This window comes from Glycine soja, chromosome 20 (assembly GCF_004193775.1).
Source record: "Glycine soja cultivar W05 chromosome 20, ASM419377v2, whole genome shotgun sequence".
Taxonomy (NCBI): domain Eukaryota; kingdom Viridiplantae; phylum Streptophyta; class Magnoliopsida; order Fabales; family Fabaceae; genus Glycine; species Glycine soja.
This window is the reverse complement of record NC_041021.1, coordinates 27,790,192-27,795,886: the sequence shown is the minus strand read 5'-3', so window position 1 is coordinate 27,795,886 and position 5,695 is coordinate 27,790,192. Positions and strand designations below refer to the sequence as shown.

Genomic DNA, 5,695 nt, shown 5'->3' with positions numbered 1-5,695 from the left:
CCCAAGTCACACATATATATAGGCCTTTGATGGCCATTCAAAATCCAAATGATAAAATGTGACTGTTGGCGATATTCCTTGAAAATCCTCTCTGGTAATCGATTACAGAATTAGTGTAATCGATTACACAGTTGTTTTTCTTGAACAGTTGTGACCCTTCATTTAAAATTTGAATTCCCAACATTCAGAGTCTCTGGTAATCGATTACATATGATGTGTAATCGATTACACACTTTCAAATCATTGGTAATCGATTACATGTATTGGTAATCGATTACATGTGCCTTGAATGACTTGAAACCTTTCATTGTGAGGCAAGGCTTGATCTTGAAGAAATCTTGAATCAAGGCTTTGTTTGTTGAAACAATCTTGTATTAATCTTGAAGCAAAATGAGTCTTGTTTGATTCTTCTTTTGACATCATCAAAATCATGTATACATACATTCACAAAATAGAAACAATTTCACCACTAGAGTTTGCTTTCACTAGCAATCAGATCTGCCTATGCACACAAAGTGCAGATTCCATCACGACATCCATCGCCATGGTGGATCTCAACGAGGAGGAGGAGTTACACAATTTGAAGGCGTCCGACGACAATCATGGCATTCGTCACCGTGGTGGATCTCAATGACTACGAAGAGTTGCACGTTTTGAAGGCGTTTGATGAAAAGAAGGAAGATTCCAATGATGGAATGACGAACCTCGACGCAAAAGAGAACTTGCATGGATGAAAAAAGAAATGAAGAGAGAGAATGGGAACAATAAAGTAAAAAGTTGTATTTCTCCACAAATCCTCTCATTTGAGAGAGGAAGATCAAACTGATAGGTCGTACGTGATTTTCAAAAATTTCTTCACTAAATCAACGAAGTTCACTAAATTCTTTGGTCTTTCGCGCCTCTCCTCCCTTATTTGAGTGTGTTGAAGATATACTTTTGTAATTGCATAATATTTTATTTTTCAGTTTTTAAAATAGGATTTAGTAAATAAGTTGGTTTCCTATATTTTAGGAGTAAGTCAGTTTTAATGGATTAGCCTAGTCAATAAGTGGTTCCTATCTTTAAGGAGCAAGTTAGTTTTAATATTATGTTTTGCTAATATCTTGTTATCTAATTAGTTTATCTTTTGTTATTTATTGTATCGCTGCTGAGAACAATTTGAATTAGAATAGAATAATTCTATTTCCTCCGCATATGTATTGTCTCTCTTCTCTCCTCTGTTTTTTTATAATTTCCTCCATAAAACCAACAATTGGTATCAGAGCCTTATTCTTACGGGACCTGTACCATGGAAGGTGAAGCAAGTTTTTCCCACATAACTCTTCTAATCTTTGATGGAAAGAATTATGATCTTTGGGAAGTGAAAATGCAATCCTACATGGAGTCTTTGGGTTTGTGGGATGCTGCAAGTCTAAAGATCAACTAGCTGACATGTTGGTTGATTGATAGTGGTTGTACGAACCACATGACATATGATAAGACTCTATTCAAGGATTTGAAGCCAACTATTGTCTCAAAGGTTAGAATTGGGAATGGTGGCTATATTCCAATAAAAGGAAAAGGAACTGTTGCAATTTCGATGTGTTCAGGTATCAAATTAATATCAAATGTTCTTTATGTACCTAACATTGACCAAAACTTGCTAAGTGTAGGTCAATTGATTAAAAAGGGATTTAAAGTGTCCTTTGAACATCAACATTGCTTTATCTATGACATTGTTGGTCGGGAAGTTCTAAGGGTTAAAATGAAAGGTGAAAGCTTTTCATTTGATCAAGCAGAGGAGGAGCATACAGCCTATTTCACTCAAGTCACACCCATGGAACTCTGGCACAAGAGACTTGGTCATTGCCATCTTGAAAGAATGCTAAACATGAAAAAAGGAAATACGCAAAAGAAAATTTGAAGAAGTTTCAAATGGAGGAATGCAAATCTGTTAGCACACCAATGACTAATACTCTAAGTCTCTAATCTCTAAGAGTATCATTATTATAGAGTAAAAAACATTAAACCTTTAGTTAGAGTTTTTGTTAAGCGATTAGAATATTAACTTAACAATCATTTTGTTGAACGATTATCTTGCTAATTTTGCTTATTTATGATTTGAGTTTGGACAAATTAATGTTATATTTATTTGTTTTAATATTATATATGTATGCTTTTAATGTTATGTTTAAATTATTTAAAAATAAATTTTTACTATAATTATAGTAATTGTTTTAATTAAATTTTTTATTGATTTATTATCATTAACCTTATATATAATGTGAGTTGCGGATGCAGATATATATATATATATATATATATATATATATATATATATATATATATACACACACACACACACCCACGTATCCAGTAAGTATGAAAATTAGAATTAAAATTATTGCTCAACACAAATAACTCATGATATTCACGCAAGTATAAAATATTAAAGTAAAAAAAAAAAAAAGAGAATAGCTGACTCTTACATTTATATATGTTCACATTGAACGCAAGGAAGGAATTGTCCAGCCTCATCTCCATCAATTTTCCTTTGGCCACAAATCCCACAATGACATGATGGACAAAAACGGTCACCATTAGGGATATCCTAAAGAAAAAGAAAAAGAAAAAGCCGAAGGAAACAACTCATAAATGATGCCGTAATAAGTTAAAACACAAGATATCACTAAATATAACATGTTTGAGAAGGAAAATGGTTAATCTACCTCCAAACCAAGGCATGTCTTATAAAATGAAGACAGACATTTATCACATAAATAAGTTCACCACCATAGTGGCAAAAAAACAAATGTAGTCATTTTCGGCTGGAGACAAACTACTTAGTGATTTTTATCTAGCAATCTAAGAGTGATTTTACCATCTTCCAAAAATATACTAGCAGAGGGTCTGCGGGTACTACTGCTACTAGCATGATTTTCAAAGCCAACAAAATTATATATTATCATGCAATAGTTACACTTGATTCCCTCTCGAGTTATTTTGGGGAGAAATGTATATTATTCCCCTTTTCTTATTAGTTGGAGGTGGATAGTAAAAAATCCATCCTTCTGTTAGCAGATGGTTCTTTGCTTTCAGTATCTATTGTTTTTTTATCAGTCTCACTCATGTTGGATATATAAGAGCGATAATACTGCTCAACAACCACAATTGGAGGAAAGATATTTGGATTCTGAATGGATTAAGATGCACATCTGAAAGATGATAGTCAACTGTAGGATCAATTATACTCTGATCATTTTGGAGCTGCGAGGAGTACGTTCACATTCATGTTGGGGTCTTTTTCCATAACTCTACAAACTTCAATGAGTGAAAGGTAAAGCTTTCGGCCCTTTTTATCAGGAACATCATAACCGTAACGTTTGACATTATTTTTATTTGACCACTCAATTTTCCATCCAAGACATACAAGATGTTTTTGTAATTCTTCCATCCATAATGCCCTATTTGCTTGCTTGGGAGCAAGTAGATATTCCTTAACAACAACATCAGGGCATAATTCAACTTCAGACAACTTCGTAGGTTTCAAATAGTTGAACCTTAAATAACTTGAGGATCAATTTTCTCTACTTTCTTCAGAACAGACTGCACCTGAAACTACTTTACAAGTACCATAGGGGCAAATTTCTTCTTGCAACTCAGGTGAGATCTTTTTACCAGGAGGAACAGGTTCTTTTTGCACAACAATTTTCTTATCAGGCAAGGTCAAGCTTAAGTCAACACTAGCCATAACTTTAATAGATTCCATGCCAGCTCCGGTGTTTCATTTAATAAACTCCATGGAAGGTTTAAGACTGAGATAACTTCTTTTACAGTAAGAGATAAGTAGTCATTAACTACCTCCATTACCAGATTTCTCCACAAGTACTCCACAATACATGTCCACTCTCTAATCTTCTCAAATCCACTTTTTGGCGGCGTTTTTATTTGTCACGAACCTTTACTCTCCTTTGGAGTTATGTTGATTTGATACTAGGGCGAACACCTAAACCTACTTCGAATGTTGACGTGCTATTACCTACACTATCGTAATCAATATTATTTTGATATGTGTCACATTCGTTCTCAACAATCATTTTATGCAATATGATGTATGCATATATGATATTTTTCATTTTAACAGTATCCCAAAAACGTGTCGGACCATGTATAATTTCAAAGCGAGATTGGAGCACTCCGAACGTTCGTTCTACATCCTTTCTTGTCGATTCTTATCGTTGTACAAATAATTTATGTTTTTCTCCTTGTGACATTGAGATGATCTTAAAAAAATTAGCAAAGTTTGGATAAATGTCATATACTAAATAGTATCCCATATTATATTGGGTTTTATTCACTGTGTATTGCATTACGGGCACATGTCCTTACAAAACTTCATCAAACACATTAGATTCATTTAACACAGTAATGTCACTATTTGAACCCGTGGTGCCAAAAAGTGCATGTCAAATCCACAAGTCTTGTGATGCCACGACTTCAAGAATAATTGTTGGGTTGCAATGATCACCTCGACAAAATTGACCTTTCCTTGCAACTGGATGATTTTTCCATTCCCAGTGCATACAATCAATGAAACCTAACATACCTAGAAATTCGTGTGTCACTCCTATTTGTAGTAATCGTTCGGTGTCTTTGGTATTTGGTCTCCTCAAGTACTAATTTCCAAATATGGTGTAGATGCTTGATACAAATCGCGACAAGCATTCCACTGCAGTTGTTTCACCAATTTGAACATATTCATTCACATTGTCAGCAGATGAGCCATAAGCCAATATATGAAGAGCAGTTGTGCACTTCTGTAATGGAGATAGGCCTTTTCGACACAGTGCATCGACCCTCATTTGAAAGTACTCATCATGATTGTTTAGCGTGTCTACAATTCGAAGAAACACATGCCTTCACATACGAAACCTTTTTCGTAACTGAATCTCTGTGTACACCGGATTTGCTAAGAAATAGCCATTGAACAATCGATCATGACCTGTTTCACGATTCCGATGTACCACTCTTCTTCTTTGCCTACACCTAGTGGTGTTGCCATGTAGTTGTTGTTGGCTCTCAAGTATCAATATAATGATTTCTTTGTCAGGGTTGTCTTCCAATTCCTCATCTATCATTTGATTCAAAACTTCATCTAAATCAATGTTTGGATCCATTATATGGTAACTGAAGTGTTTGAAATCAGAGAGAAATATTGCGTAATTTGTATGAGAACATGCAAGGATAATGAAATATTGGACATCTATATAGCTTCATTCATAATGACTAGTTTTCCAAAGACTAGTTTTATAACAACTAGTTTTCCAATGGCTGGTTTTATAGCGGCTAGTTTTCGAATGGATAATTTTATAATTGCCAGTTTTCCAATGATTAGTTTTATAACGACTAATTTTATAATGATTAGTTTTATAACGACTAGTTTTACAACATAAAATTATGAATTTAGGATACAACAATGACCTACACTGCTAAAGTTAATTATAAAACACAACATTAGCATAACATTCGTACATAAGAACTAAACATTTAGTATCCTAGTTTTTTTCCTAATATGGTCACAATACTTTTCGTGGTCTTGGTGATGCTATTTGGACATCTTGGATGTATTCTTCATGAGAATTTCATATTTCATACGCCGCTCTTGTTCTTGCAGACACCTTTCCTATGCCTCCTTTACCTGAATAAGTTTTGATGT

The 5,695-nt window shown here is 34.0% G+C and overlaps 1 pseudogene; it reads right to left on the bottom strand.

Moving 5' to 3' along the window:
- Positions 1–3,235: 3,235 nt before the first annotated feature.
- On the bottom strand, positions 3,236–5,156 carry LOC114401950 (annotated as a pseudogene).
- Positions 5,157–5,695: the final 539 nt, after the last annotated feature.